The sequence below is a fragment of the Pleurodeles waltl genome, chromosome 8 (assembly GCF_031143425.1).
Source record: "Pleurodeles waltl isolate 20211129_DDA chromosome 8, aPleWal1.hap1.20221129, whole genome shotgun sequence".
NCBI lineage: Eukaryota > Metazoa > Chordata > Amphibia > Caudata > Salamandridae > Pleurodeles > Pleurodeles waltl.
The window spans coordinates 1,156,665,811-1,156,681,584 of NC_090447.1; positions in this window are offsets into that span (position 1 = coordinate 1,156,665,811).

Below are 15,774 nucleotides of genomic sequence, written 5' to 3' on the forward strand. Positions count from 1 at the left end.
CTATTACAGTTAAACATTTGGGCTCCTTGCTCCCGATTGTGTATATCAAGACCAAGGAAGAAAAATAAATAACTAATAGCTATTCAAGAAATTCTATTTCGTAAAATTAAAATCTTCTATTCTTCATAGGCTTCTACAGAAGAACTATTCCAAACGTTTTCCATATAGCTGCTCCTATAAAAGATTTACTAGAAAGAAAGCATGACCAAACATCTAAATAATCCCAGAAAAACAGAAATACTACCTTTCTGACACCTAAAAGCTCGCATCTGTTCTAAATAGATATTACAAAGCCTAAACATTCCTAAAACCTCCCTGCAGCAAACTGCTGCCCTGGAGCCTGAGGAGGAAGAGAAACCGATTCTGTATTTCAGCAGGAAATTGTTTCCCAGAGGAAAACACAACTGTTCAATTATAGATAAAGAGTTTCTTGCTATGAAATGGTCATTAGCGAGTTTATGATACTACCTGGAAAGGATGATGTTTATACTCAATATAGATCATGCACCTTTAACTTGACTAGCTAAAAATAAAGGTATTAATTGTACTGAGGAGATTTCTCTCACACAAACGTTTCAAATTTCACAATAATCAGAGAAAAGCGAAGGTCCATGGAAATGCTTACTTTCAATTCAGATTTCTTTTGTCTGTGCTTCCTGATCTGTGAGGGCGACTTGTGTAATTGGTAGATTTACCTGACTGAGAAAAAAATAAAGACTAAGGGCTTGATTTAGATTTTGTCAAATGGAATACTCTGCAACATATGTGAAAGATAGCCAATTTGCTGAATTACATGTGTTATAGAATATGATGCATGTGTAATACGCCTGACGGGATGTTTGTTATATTTGTAACAGAGAAACACAGCAGCTATGCAGAAGAAAAAGAGACAGAAAAAAACAGACTAGATGTGGAAATTATAGCTGGGCATCCATATATAAAGGGAGAGAGAGGATTTATGAACTTTCAATAGAAAGAAATAAGATCCTTGGCAGAAGCCTGTGGACCCCAAAACAGTAACAAGAGACTTTTCTTGCGCATGACAGACCAGCGGTTGCCACAACACAAATCCAGAAACATAGGAGAAGGAAGATGCTGAAAACATATAGGGCCTCATTAGGAGCTAGGTGGACATTTTTCACCATCTGCTGAACTTCCAAAGGGGAGGTTGCTGCCACTTAGGCTACCTCCCAGCCCAACCCATTAAGAGTTTCCCTTTAGGCTGGCGGGGAGAAACCTCGGTTTCCACCCGCCAGCCTAGCGAGGAACAGGCTACAGCATTGTCCCCTGCTCAAAATCGAGCCAGCGGCAATGCTGTAGCCAGCAGGGTGCACTAGCACACTGGCAATGTTCACTGTCTGCAAAGCAGACAGTGAATGTTGCAATGGTGCTGGGCAGGGGGGGCCCTGCACCTGTCCTCTACCAGCCTTTTCATGGTGGTGTTACCGCCATGAAAAGACTGGTGGAGAACAAGGTCTTAATCCGCAGGTCATCACTGCTTGCAGCGCTGTCCTTGTGGATTAGGTTATCCGCCATGGCCTGAGCGCCGGGATCCAAGATCCTGGCCGATCTGGCGGTTCCCTGGTGGTCCGACACCCAGGATTTTAATGTGGCGGTCAGACTGCTGTATTGGCGGAGGTCCAGACCACCACTGTGTGTGTGGCGGTCGTAAGACCGCCATACTCGTAATGAGGGCCATAGTGTGAGAAGTGGTGTTATGTGACGTCCGGTTAATATTGGAAAAATCGATGTCAATATGCACCATTATTCATTCATCTATAAGAATAAAATCACATGTTGTTGAACTCACCTGTCATGAACTCTCCATCAATCCTGACTTAAAAGTAAGTGGTCAGACAGGCTCTGAGACCTAGTCCTGAGGTTACTGACTTACAGGCCACAGGTGGGGCAGCACTTAGTCAGCAGACAAATGTGTGAACAGGAAAGTCAGGTCAGCCCTACAGATAGGTGCAGCAACACCACAACGTTCCTAGGAGATTCGCCCCAATAAAGAACACATGGCCGGAGGGGTGCTCACAGTCCCAAACACCATAAAGTCAGATGCCATATGTAGTTAGGAACACTTAGCCAATCAGAATATAGCATGAACAGTAGCACTCAGCAATTACACACCCCTGAGGTCGGACATCTGGACACGTTGTCCACTGGCCTTCACTGTGTCCACGCAAGGTTGAGGCTGACCTGCATTTGTTATCATTGTTATTTATGAGTCCAAAACAACTGTTCACATTCTTTACCCTAAAAAGGAATGCTGTAATTTTGTTTATGGTACTCAGAGAAATGCATAAAACACAGCTCAGAACAATTGTACTTTGTACTTTGAGACAGTCCTCAGAACCACAGTTCCATAACTGTTCTCCCGACCGTAATGTTTAATTAGGTAAACTGTTCCTGTTTTGCCAAACGCTTCTTGTATTTTGTTTTTTCAAGGTAAATTCACATTTGAGCAACACTCCCACATGAAGTCTCTAACTAGTGACGATCCTGGGATGAACTGTGGCTATTCTAGTGGTGTGAGAACAAATGAATAGAAAGTGAGGGAGGTGGAAGAATGGAAAAAGAATATCCTATTTCTTTGTCTTTTCATTCTTCCTTACATTTATTTTTGTATCAAGTGTAATGAATGTAAAGATTGTTAAATAGAAGAAATAATGTTTCCTAGTGGTTCCCTTAATCTTTACATACTATGCCACACAAGAATCTAGCACCAAAAATAGGAGAAATTCCAGAAAAAAACAAGAAAGAATGAGGAAATAGGCCAAGATAAGAGTACAAGATAAAAAGGAACAAATAAAAGAAATAACAGAACAGAGGGAGAAAAATATAGAGAAAGGAAATATGTAATTCCAGGAAATGAAAGGGAGGAGGTAAATCCTGGGAGACTCTTGTAAATCAATGGAAGAGAAAAAAAGAAGGCCCTGAGACTTTACAATGTTTTTCTTTTCCTTATTATTTTTTAATTTTTATTTTTTAAGGTGATCATGAAGCACAAGCATCGGGGAGTAGTAGTCACTAACTAGAAATTTAAGTTTGACACTTCACTGGGTTGCAAAGGCTAAGCTTGCTGTGCTCTCCCTAACTGACCTGAGGAGATTTAATATACTGTAGTGTAATTTCTCTTCAATGTCTTTCCTTGAGGCCAACAGGCAAACAAATATACTAATTAACCTCTTTGGTTTTGCAGGTCTTCCTTTTGACTCTGTCCTTGAATTTGGAAAATCTGAAGGAAAGTGTCATAAGAAAGTATTGGAGCTGCCATTGTCCAGTAGTATTGAAGGTTGATGATTTGAATTAGGCCTCAAGAGATTGCATTTTGAGCTCTGCATCCGATTATTCTTAAACTATTGTACAGTATTAATATAGGTGTGTAAATGACTCTGGTGTGTATAAAGAAGAAACTTTCCTTTTAAAGCCAAGTTGTCACTTGTCATAGTTTTACACAATGTTTTTTTAGGCTGAGAAGAGAAACTATTTTATAATGACTCTTTGTTTTATAAATGCTATTAATATATATGCAAATGGAATTACTTATTAATTAATCTTGTCTAAAATGTCTATTGTACAAGGGATTTTCATAGTTCTAAATTTTGTAATGTATTATTTGCTTTATTAGAACATTGGAATGCTGGGGGCTCCATTGAAAACAATGGAGTGCTGCGGGCTTTTACTGGCCGGTAAAAGCCCGCAGCGCCAACATTCCAATGTTCGCTTTGTTCACAGCAACAGCTGTGAACAAAGCCTCACGGAGCCCGAGGGGATTTTAATCCCCTCGGGCTCCGTGAACATTTTTGTTTTTAATAGAACATTCTGCCCTGAGTGGCAGAATGTTCTAATAGCCTTAGAACCCGCCGTAGCGGGCTCTACCGGCTATTAAAGTCCCTCTCCCTTGATAAATGCCCTCGCCTTCGGCTCGGGCATTTAACGCGGGGAGCCGGCCTTTAATAGCCGGTAGAGCCCGCTACAGCGGGTTCTATGGCTATATTAACACATAATTAGTTGTTTTAATATGCCTTTTAATTAATATAATTGAAAGTACAGATTATCACTGTGAGAGTGTTTAACTAAACTAAAATTATAAATATATTGATATATTTATTATTATAACAAATTTGCTGAGATCAACATCAATACTAGAAAATTGGTATACTGTCTCATAGGCATAGTTTCATAGAATATACTAATGTATTAAAATGTTTAGTGGATTTCTTTAGAATGTTACATATAAACAATAAAGCATGTTTATAATAGGTGATAAAGTGCATGATCTCATGCTGAATTGTAATGTCGTAACCATGAACTGTTTTTGTCGTGTAGTAATGGATGGTGGAAATCAAACTCCATCTAGCAATTTGTAACTAATGTGAAATTTGTTAAAAGTAAAATGATAGAGAGTAATTGTCTATATTATGTGCTTAGATGTCGGAAACTGTCCTGTTCAGATTTATCCTGAGAGGCCCTTTATTTCCCTGCCTGAATCTGTGCTGCTCTGAACTCTACTGAGTTTCTTTAACCTCTCTTTATGGGAAGTTCTGCAGAGATATAACATTTAGGCTAAAGCTTCATTCTTTCACCTCCTGAATTTAGAGGTTTTCATGGGTTCTACCTGATATTTTCTCTCACTCTCTATAACTTAGAATAGGTATCAATTTATATGGAACATGCTTCATTCTTTGTTCTATATTTTATTCACAAATTGATTCTGTTATTAAAATTGATGACTTTTCAATAAAGAAAAAAATAATACATTTTTTTTATGAAGCTTTGAAACTCACACCAACTCTCATCATTGACTCCCAAAAAGATTGAAATTGGAAATTGTGATAAATAAACTGTTTTTGATTTGTAGCTTCTGGTTACTCTCTACTTCAACAAAGGTCCATTACACAGGACCAGATGAGAAAAGCGGGAACTGTTGATTTGATGAGTTTGTTTACACCGTACACCAAATATTTATTTAATGTCCCTGCTCCACCAAAGTTGATGGCAGAAGATGTTTTACGTAATGAGAAAAAGGAGCTGTAGTAACTGAAAATTACCCTTAGACAGATAAGTGTCCATATCCCAGTGCTCAAACCCTGAGCTTGAAGATTTATGCAGTGCAGTTTTCTGAATACTTATAAACCACAGAGGGTAACCCATTAGCCCTAAGGGCTGGGTGGGAACTAAATATTAAATACAACACTGCCCTACAAGGGAATCCAACATACATTCACATATCATAGAACAACATAGGTGAAAATCCAACAAACTGTTTATTCATATGCATCTACATTAAAAAACAACTTCCTATAAACATCACATAGGAACAACCCATCTCATAAACATAAAAACCAGAAGGACAAACCAGTGTAGGAAATAGTGCTCGTGATAGATAATAGAAAGAAGAATAATAAATATCCCAACGAATCCAAGAACTGTATAAAAATAAAAAAGTCGGTTGGTTCTTGTTTACTGCATTGAGTCAATTCCAAATCATTGAGGAGTATAAATCTCTTCTTTCTGTCCTTCTTTAATATCCTATGCAGTAACCAATCCGAACTAAAACATGTACGCCGACGTTTCGAGGTGTTGAGGTGTGAGTAACAATAGGTTAATGCATTGAAATTGGTTATTGATTATTGTTTATTGTGGTTTTGTTCAAGTATTAAAATTGACGATGCGTGTTGAATGAATCACGGAAACTTATGAATTACTGATGCTTATGTGCTTTTGTCAAAGAAGATAAAGAAGTTATGGACTTAAGAAATAGTCCAAGATTCCAGGATAGATAAATAAGAGTTGATTTATGGTATTCTTATCTGCTATTGATGTGTGGTGCAGGTCATAAGACATCATCGATTGCATGTTTGAGAGATGTACAATTTGTTGTGATTGTAATAATATTGGTTTATGTTAGTGAAACCTGATGTGCAAAGGTGACACTGCACAGATTCAGATGATTTCCCACTGGTCAAGATTTTATTGGTTTGCGTAAAACTCTCATTGATTGAAAAGGTCAGAGGGTATAAAAATCTCAAAATTCCTATTGGCGAATTGTTCTTGTAGTTTTCTATAGAAGTAGAAAAAGGCTGTCATTTTATGTTGCAAAGATAAGTAAAAGTGATGTGCGAGAAGGAGAGCTCTCTGCTGTTGATTGGTGGATCCGGGCAGTGCCTGTGAGGAAAAGGGAGGAGGATTGCATGTCTCTGGTCAGTTGGTAGAAGGTCATTTGTTTTTTCAGGTCTCTGGTTGGTTGGTGGAAGGTCATTTGTTTGTGGATGTATGCTGGTCCTTTGTTGTGCAGAACATTGTATGCGTGTGTCAGCATCTTGAACTGGTAGCTCTTCTGAGTCGGGAGCGGATATAGCTCGTTGAGGTGTGGGGTGATGTGAGTCAGTCTGGGGAGGTCAAGGATGAATCTTACTGCTGAGTTTGGTATAACTGTAGTCTTTTCAGGAGGTGTGCAGTGATTCCTATGTAAAGAGTGCTATTGTAGTCTAGCATTCTGGTAATGAGTGCTTGAGTGACGGTCCTTTTGGTGTCAGTTAGGAGCCACTTGGAGGTCTTATGAAGAGTACGGATGTAGACAGACAAGACTTCACTTACCTGTTTCTGCATAGATAACTTGCTGTCCAAGATGATGCTGAGGTTGTGGGAGTGGTCTGTTAGGGGTGAAAGGGCTGAATTTAGTAGGCCCTCAAGTATTGTTCCGTGGGGAGGTGTTGTTCCCAAAGATGAGGACATCCATATTGTTCGTGTTGTGCTTTAGACAGTTGTCCGTCATCCAGTTGGCTACATTCATTATACAACTTTGGAAGATGGTTCTGCTGGTGGATGGGTCTTCTGAAAGTGAGAGGATGACCTGGGTATCGTTAGCGTAGGAGATGATGTTGAGTCCGGGCCATCTGATGGTGTTGGCCATGGGTGTCATGTATGTGTTAAAGAGGAAGAGACTGATGGACGATCCTTGTGGGACACCATAAATGGTCTGTTTGGGTTCCAAGGTAAATGGTGGGAGACAAATTCTTAGGGTTCTTCCTGTGAGTTATGATGCAATCCATTTGAGGATGTCTCCCTGGATTCCAAGTTGGTGGACTCTGTTGATCAAGATGTGGTGGGAGATGATGTTGAATGTGGGTGACAGGTTTAGGAGGATGAGGGCTGCTGTTTTGCCATGGTCTAGGAGGACCCTGATGTAATCTGAGGCTGCGATCAGTGATGTCTTGGTGCTATGGTTGGCTCAGAATCCAGATTGAGAGGGGTCCAAGGAGGTTGTAGTGTTCCAAGTGTTTGGTGGGTTGCTGGTTGATTGCCTTTTTGAGAACCTTTACTGGAAAGGGGAGAAGGGAGTTGGGCTGGTAGTTCCTTGGATCTGCTAGGTCGGTGGACAGTTTCTTTTGGAGGGTCCTCACTTAAGCATGTTTCCAGTCCTCAGGGAAGAAGGCAGTCATGATGGAGGCATCCAGGACTTTCTTGAGCTCCTAGCCAATTGTCTTGCTATCGAGGTTGAAGATGTGGTGCAGACATAGGTTTCTGGGTGCTCCTTGTGTAGGGAGTTCATGATAGAGACTGTGGCTTGAGTTATGAGAGGGTCCCAACAGGTGAGCCGGTGTTCAGGGTTTGTTTTCATGGGTGTGAGTAGGCTGATGCTGTAGGTGGAAGGGGGTTGGAGTTTGAAGTTCTTGTAAATAGCTGAGATCGCCTCACGAAAGAAGTCCGCCAGAGTATCACATAGTTCTTGGGAAAGGGCATAGTCATTCCAGATGGCCGCAGGGTTGGAGAACTCCTTGACAATGGCAAAGAGCTCCTTGTTGTGGTTTGTGCTAGCTTCTACGTGGTCTGCTCAAGTGTTCTTCTTTGTTTCTCTCAGAAGGTGGCGGTACTGGTACCGGTGATTGTTTTGATAGAAGATACTGCTAACTGAACTGTAGTGAGGTACTGTGGTTGTTTTTAAAAAAAATAAAAAAAACAAAGGGAGGTGTATCTGGCAACTAAAATGTGTAATTTGTTTTCTAGTTGCACAGACACCAGTGCTGGGGTGAACAGCACTGCAACAGAATGGGGAGTCTCAGCGTTTGCAGGGACAGTTGATGGTAAGCCATATTAGTTGCTTATTGACAAATTAAGTATGCTCACTGTATTTGTTAAGCGGGCAGATATCCCACCTATCATCATTCATCACCTCCCTGCCAAAGGCATTCTGCCATCAGTGACCTAACTGCATCATGGTTCAATTCGAAACTGCAGTGTTCACTGTGCAATGTGTGTCTGCGTCAGTGAACGTGACATTTACAACGTTTTCAATGCATTACAAACCGAAAACTAGGCCTAGTGGAAATGCTCACTCGGCTTGTGGAGTTTGCGTAATTCAGGCATGCTGGGCTATGCAGAGCAACACGGAGTTCCCTAAATTCCACCATCTGGCTTGGGTCAGAATTTCTTTCCATTAATGTGCGCAAGACTTGTTTTAGGAGTGTGCTTGCGAGTGCCATGATACTCTCAGGCTGCTTGAGAGCATGCACAGGATTTTGTGCCCGCTTGCATGGCTTGCGGTTGTGACAGCTCTTTTATCATGCCTCTGGCGAGCATGAGCAACCTCAGTAAATCTACTAGAAAAGACAATTTCAAATAGATTTTCTACTCCAAATGACAATTCAAGTTGTTTTTTAGTGCAAGAAGCATTTTTTTCCAACAGGAAGGAAGTGTCTTAGAGACTTTAACTTCCTGTTCCGGTCCAGCAGGCTCCTCCAAGTGCTTGGTCCATCTCCTGGTCAATTTTCACTTGGATTTCTAGGTGGAAGGATCACCCTCTTTGTCTGCTGTATATTTACCATTAGATTTAAGGACTTTGTTTTTGTTATGTCACAAGTAAGTTCAAGAACTAATGTACAAAGGTGTTGTTTGTTTGATAGGGTATGCACGAGTATTTTTTTGTACTTTTATTTTATTTTTTAGTTTCATTGTAGTTAGTGGCCTGGAGTTTCAGTAGGGCCGAATTATTTTTTTGCATTTAATTTTTCACCTTTTGCAAAATAAAAACAGTTCTGTACCTTTCATCAATATTTGTTCAATTTACAATATTCATTCATTTTACCATGTGGCCTAGCCTGCCAACAGGCCATCAAGCCAGTAGGCCACGTGTAAGTCATCAGTGCATGAAAGAACTGGTTCTGTGGTATATGTTGTTTTAATTAAAATATAATTTAGGGCAGGGATGACTTTGGATTAAATAAAAATGTGGGTTATTGTTTTCGTTTCATGTTTTTTTTTCAGCAAAAAGTGTATATGTGGGGTAATATTTGATGCTATAGAAGGATGTGTGTTTTTGTAAACATTTTTACAGCTTAGCTCAATTTTTATTTAGCATTGCTGAATTAATGGAAGTATTTTCTTCAGTCTTACCATTCCACCTTTGTCTGGCCAGTGTGAGTGTGTGTTAGTCATAGGCCACCATTTGTCTTAGTTCTCCATGCCATGTGGCCAGGGACAATTTTGTGTAGTCTGTATCCATAGGTCTTAACATGTTATTTGTTTACCATGCCTCCTTCCTTGTTGGTTCACCAAGTGGCTGGTAGCCATTTTGTGTAGCCAGCCAGTGTGCTTTTGCCATAGGCTTGCATGTGTTCTTTGTTCAAAACAAAAGGATGATGGACGGAGTGCTGAACAATGCAAACACTCACCCCCAGTCACAGATCTGGGTTTAATCCATCGTTCTTTTGCTCACCATGCCACCCCAGTTTGGACCCTGCCATATGCAAATCAGTCTTGACTCTGTTCCTCATAGGAACAGTCCAGCCCGAACTGCCAAGCCAGGTCCTCCCTGGACCGGTAACAAGCATCCTGGGACCGGTTTCAGGGTTTCACCCTTCATCAGCCAGTCTAGCTTGAATCCAGTGGCACAGTGACCAAGGGACCCACGTCTGGACATACCCTTCCCACTTAGGGCAACTTTAGCAAAACAAAAGGATGACTGACGGAGTGCTGAACAATGCAAACACTCACCCCCAGTCACAGATCTGGGTTTAATCCATCGTTCTTTTGCTCACCATGCCACCCCAGTTTGGACCCAGCCATATGCAAATCAGTCTTGACCCTGTTCCTCATAGGAACAGTCCAGCCCGAACTGCCAAGCCAGGTCCTCCCTGGACCGGAAACAAACAACCTGGGACCGGTTTCAGGGTTTCACCCTTCATCAGCCAGGCTAGCTTGAATCCAGTGGCACAGTGAGCAAGGGACCCACGTCTGGGCATACCCTTCCCACTTAGGGCAAGTTTAGCAAAACAAAAGGATGATGGACGGAGTGCTGAACAATGCAAACACTCACCCCCAGTCACAGATCAGGGTTTAATCCATCGTTCTTTTGCTCACCATGCCACCCCAGTTTGGACCCAGCCATATGCAAATCAGTCTTGGCCCTGTTCCTCATAGGAACAGTCCAGCCCGAACTGCCAAGCCAGGTCCTCCCTGGACCGGAAACAAGCATCCTGGGACCGGTTTCAGGGTTTCACCCTTCATCAGCCAGGCTAGATTGAATCCAGTGGCACAGTGAGCAATAGGCAATAGGCTTGCATGCGTTCTTTGCTCTCCATGCTTCCTTGCTTGCTGTTGTTGGGTTAACCATATAGCCAGAGGCCATTTTGTGTAGCTAGCCAATGTGTTTTTGTCCTGTGTCTCCATGCCTCCTTGCTTGCTTTTCTTGTTTGTCCATGTGGCTGCCAGCCATTTTATGCTGTCCGTTAGTGTTCTTTTGCCATATGCTTGCATGTGTTCTTTGTTCTCCATGCATCCTTGCTCACTGTTGTTTATTTACCATGTAGCTGGCAGCTATGTTGTGCAGTCAGTGTCTTTTGAAATAGGCTTGCATGTGTTCTTTGTTCTCCATTTCTCCTTGCTCACTATTGTTGTTTTGACAATGTGAGTGGAAGCCATTTAGTGTAGCCAGTCAGTGTCCTTTGCCATAGGCTTGCATATGTTCTTTGTTCTCCATGCCTCCTTCTTTGCTGTTGTTGGTTTGACCATGTGGCTGGAGTCCATTTTATCTATCCAGCCAGGGTCCTTTTATTTGTCCATGTGGCTGGTGGCTGATTTGCGTATTCAGTCGGTGTTCATTTCCCAAAGCCGTGCATGAGTTCTTTGTTCACCAGGCCTCCTTGCTCGCTGTTGTTTTTTGACCATGTGGCTGGCAGACGTTGTGTGCAGTCAGTCAGTGTGATTTTGGCATAGGCTTGCATGTGTTATTTGTTCTCCATACCTCCTTGCTTGCTGTTGTTGGTTGGACAATGTGGCCATGGGCAATTTTGTGCAGCCAGTCAGTGTGCTTTTGCCATAGGCTTTCATGTGCTCTTTGTTCTCCATGCCTCCTTGCTTGTGTTGTTGGTTTGACCATGTGGCCAGAGGCCATTTTGTGTATCCAGCCAGAGTGATTTACCATAGGCTTGCACGTGTTCTTTGTTCTCCATGCCTCCTTGCTCACTACTGTTGTTTCACCTTGTGGCTGGCAGCTTTTTTGTGCAGCCAGTCAGTGTGCCTTTGCCATCAGCTTGCATGTGTTATTTGTTCTCCATGCCTTCTTGCTTGCTGTTGTTGGTTTGTCAATGTGGCTGGAAGCCATTTTATGTAGCCAGCTAGTGTGCTTAGCCATAGGCTTGCATGTGTTCTTTGTTGTCCATGCCTCCTTGCTTGCATTGTTGGTTTGACAATATGGCCAGATACCATTTTGTGCAGCAGCCAGTGTGCGTTTGCCGTATGCTTGCATGTGTTCTTTATTCTCAAAGTCTCTGTGTTCACTGTTGTTGGCTTGACCATGTGGCCAGAAGCCATTTTGTATAGCCAACCAAAGTGCTTTGCCATAGGCTCTCATGTGTTCTTTGTTCTCTATGCCTCCATGCTTGCTGTTGTTGTTTGACCATGTGGGCAGCAGCCATTTTGTGCGGCAAGTCAGTGTACTTTAGCCATAGGCTTGCATGTGTTATTTGCCCTCCATGCCTCCTTTCTTGCTGTTGTTGGTTTGACCATGTGGCCAGAGGCCATTATGTGTAGCCAGCCAGTGTGCTTTTGCCATAGGCTTGCATGTTTCTCCATGCCTCCTTGCATGCTTTTCTTGTTTGTCCATGTCTCTGGTGGCCATTTTGTGCAGCCAGTCAGTGTGTTTTTGATATTGGCTTGCATGTGTTCTTTGCTCTCCATGCCTCCGTGCTTGCTGTTGTTGGTTTGACAAATGTGGCCGTGGGTCACTTTGTACAGCCAGCCACTGTGTTTTTGCCATAGGTGTGCATATGCTCTTTGTTCTCCATTCCTCCTTGCTTGCTATTGTTTGACCAAGTGGCCTGGTTACATTTTGTGCAGCCAGTCAGTGTGCTTTTGCCATAGGCTTTCATGTGCTCTTTGTTCTCCATGCCTCCTTGCTTGTGTTGTTGGTTTGACCATACGCCGGATTCTATTTTGTGCAGCCAGCCAGTGTGCTTCTGCCATAGGCTTACATGTATTCTTTGCTCTCCACGCCTCCTTGCTGATGTTGTTCGGTTGAACATGTGGCCAGAGGCCATCTTGTGTATCCAGCCAGATTGATTTACCACAGGTTTGCACGTGTTCTTTGTTCTCCATGCCTCCTTGCTCACTACTGTTGTTTCACCTTGTGGCTGGCAGCTTTTTTGTGCAGCCAGTCAGTGTGCCTTTGCCATTGGCTTGCATGTGTTATTTGTTCTCAATGCCTACTTGCTTGATGTTATTGGTTGGACAATGTGGTCATGGAAATTTTGTGCAGCCAGCCAGTGTGTTTTGCCATAGGCTTGCATGTGTTCTTTGTTCTCCATGCTTCCTTGCTTGCTATTGTTTGACCATGTGGCCCCCGTACATTATGTCCAGCCAGTCAGCGTGCTTTTGTCGTAGGCCTTTGTGTGTTCTTTGTTCTCCATGCCTCCTTTCATGCTGTTGTTGGTTTGCAAATGTTGTCAGAAGGCAATTTGTGTAGCCAGCCAGTGTGCTTTGCCATAGGCTTGTATGTGTTCTTTGCTCTCCATGCCTCCATGCTTACTGCTGTTTGACCATGAGGCCGGTGTACATTTTGTGCAGCCAGTCAGTGTGCTTTTGCCATAGGCATACACATGGTCTTTGTTCTCCATAAATCCTTGCTTGTTGTTGTTGGTTTAGCCCATGTGGACAGAAGACGTTTTGTGGAGCCAGTCAGTGGGCTTTGCCCTAGACCTGCATGTGTTCTTTGTTCTCCATGCATCCTGGCACACTGTTGTTTTATCACGTGGTTGGCAGCCATTTTGTGCAGCCAGTCAGTGAGCTTTTACCATAGGCTTGCATCTGTTCTTTAATGTCCATGCCTCCTTGCTGGCTGATGTGGGTTGAACATGTGACTTCTAGCCATTTTGTGTAGCCACCCTTTATGTATTCCAGTTTTCAAAGCCATTTTTTAGGGAGATTATAGGAGAAGGCTCTGGCTTTTGGTTTTTAATCTTTTTTTTTACTTTTCCCTTATATCAGTTTAGTAATAAGTCTGAGGATCATTGTAGTATATTTATATAATGAATATGATTATAATGACAGTGCTTGATATTACATGCATTTCTTTATATTTTTCACATGCACCTCCTGTGCCTCTCAATGGATTTCTCATACTCCTCTAGTACAAACATCAGCAAATCATTTTAATTTTTTAAAATTTTAATTTTAATTTTTAACTTCATTTTTTAACTTTTATTTTTTATTGAATTTATTTATTTTGCTTTAATTTAAATTTTTGCTTTGCATTTTGCCTCTACCCATTCACTACTCATATGTGCAAAGCCCACAACAGCAATATTTCATTTAGGTATTATTCCATTTTCACCTGGGACAGCATACCTGCCATAGGCACACACCAGCTTTCTTTTTATAAAGATTAATCCATTTTCTGATGCAACTCCCTGACTGCCAAAGGTGTCTCCCTTACAATAGATGCACATAAAGCAAAGAGGTATATCTGTATGTTGATACCCTACTGGAAATTACATTTCGGCCCTCATTACAACCCTGGCGGTTGGTGTTAAAGCGGCGGTAATACCACCAACAGGCCGGCGGAAAAAAATGGAATCACGACCACAGCGGAAACCACCAACACAGACAGCTTCTTTAACACTCTGTCCGCCACGGCGGTACAAACAAACAGCACGGCAGTAGCCGCCAACAGACAGGCGGAAGACAATGTACCCCCCACCCTATCACAACCTGGCAATCCGCCACCTTTTCTGGGGTGGAACCAACGTGAATAAAAACACGGCGGAAACAGTACACAGAAGGGAAAATCACTCACCTCTCCACACCCCACGAGGAACCAGGACGCCATGGAACCAGAACTGCAGATCCTTCCGGCGAATGTCTTCCTGCTCCTCTATCAGGAGCTCCAACGATGGCTGCGACGACCACAGTGAGTACTGCACCTACAACACAGGGGAGGAGGGAGGGAAAAGAGAGTGACACACACACGCAACATGCAACACCCCCACCCTCCCCCACAACACCATACACACAAATACATGCTGCAACATTACATTTACACCCCCACCCCCACTTGAATAATGCAAGGACAAAAGGAAATGATTTGAACGATTGTAATCCAGTAGTCAAAACTCCAAATCCAGTACATAAAATTATGTACACCAACTACACAAGTCTGAATAGTGCACCAATCATTGTCTGTGAACCACTGGGCCCAAAATCCATGGGCGAGGCCCACACTAGATTCCTGACTCCAAACGGAGAGAACACTGCTGGGGCATCAGACTGAAAATATACAGGCACCTCGGGGGGCACCTCAGCCTGATGAACGCACAATGCCACTGCTCCACGAGGAGGCTCCATGCCCATTGATGTATTCTGGGGAGTGCAAAGCCACAGTCTCTCAAGACTTTTCAGTGGGTGCTTTGCCCACTGCTTTATACTGGGGAGTGCAAAGCCACAGTCTCTCAAGTCTCTCCAGTGGGTGCTTTGCCCACTGCTTTATCCTGGGGAGTGCAAAGCCACAGTCTCTCAAGTCTTTTCAGTGGGTGGGTTGCCCACTGCTTTATCTTGGGGATTGCAAAGCCACAGTCTCTCAAGTCTCTCCAGTGGGTGGGTTGCCCACTGCTTAATCTTGGGGAGTGCAAAGCCAAAGTCTCTCAAGTGGATAACAGTCTCCACTGGTTCTGGAGGGGGCTTTGTGCCCAGAGGGCTTCATTCTGCCAAGGACAGAGGTAGTGGATGTATCTCTCCACTGGTTCTGGAGGCGGCTTGTGCCCAGAGTGCTTCATTCTGCCAAGGACTGAGGTAGTGGATGTATCTCTCCACTGGTTCTGGAGGGAGCTTTGTGCCCAGAGTGCTTCATCCTGCCAAGGACTGAGGTAGTGGATGTATCTCTCCACTGGTTCTGGAGGGGGCTTTTTGTCCAGAGTGCTTCATCCTGCCAAGGACAGAGGTAGTGGATGTATCTCTCCACTGGTTCTGGAGGGGGCATTGTGCCCAGAGTGCTTCATTCTGCCAAGGACTGAGGTAGTGGATACCTTTCTCCACTGAAAGTGATGCTTCATGGAAGCTGCCCAGGCTCCTGGAGCTCACCACCAGCCTCGGACGACTGACCACTGCAGATGGCAGCCATGTCTGTGGTGGTGCCACTGGCTCAGGATGTCACAGGGCTGGTGGGGGTGCTTGCGGTGGTGCCACTCAGGGCAGTGCTTGCGGCGGTGTCAGTCGCGGCGGTGCTTGTGGCAGGCTCTGTGGCAGCGGTGCTGGTGGCGGGCTCTCTGGTGGCGG